Raw genomic sequence first — 799 nt, 5'->3', positions numbered from 1 at the left:
GTGATAGGAAATTAACAATGGTTGTTGTATTACATATTGTTATGTTCAAATTTGTTACTCAGTTAAATGAATATAGGCATGTAAGATTCATCAAACAATTAAACATTAACTGTTCCTTTCCATAAAGCAATAGAAATTTATAGTACACAATTATCTTAGCTGTCTTGTAGATGTATATATACATATTTTCCCTTCTTTCTTTTCTCTTTTCCCTCATCCCACTTGTTCTTTCCTTTAAGCAATCACTTTACCTTTTATAATGTCTATTATACCTTTTAGATTTTATTTAATGTTTCAGTTTCTTACACTAGTGAGACAATATGGTATTTATATCTGTGGGTCTGATTTATTTCACTTATGAGTATGTTCTCTAGTTGCATCCATTTACCCATAAAAGCCACAAATTTATCTTTCTTTATAGCTGAATAATATTCATTATATAAAAATACCATATCTTTTTTATCCACTCCTCAGTTGATGGACATTTGGGTTGCTTCTGTGATTTAGCTATTACAAATTGTGCTGCTATAAACACGGGTGAACACATATCATTGTGCTGTGATGTTTTTAGTTATTCTGGAAAAATACCCAGAAGGAAAATAGCTCAGTCGAATGGGACCTCTATTCTAGTTTACTGAGGAATCTTCAGACTGATCTCCCCAGTGGTTGCATCAGTCTACACTTTCAACAGCAGTGGTGAAGAGTTCCCTTGTCTGTCCAGCCTCAGAGCAATCCACAAGTCTGTTTTTTTGGCAATACCATGTTGATGTTATAACAGTAGCTTTGTAGTATAATTTCA

The sequence above is a fragment of the Chinchilla lanigera genome, unplaced genomic scaffold (assembly GCF_000276665.1).
Source record: "Chinchilla lanigera isolate Chin_1 unplaced genomic scaffold, ChiLan1.0 scaffold00168, whole genome shotgun sequence".
Taxonomy (NCBI): Eukaryota; Metazoa; Chordata; class Mammalia; order Rodentia; family Chinchillidae; genus Chinchilla; species Chinchilla lanigera.
This window is presented reverse-complemented; position numbering follows the sequence as displayed.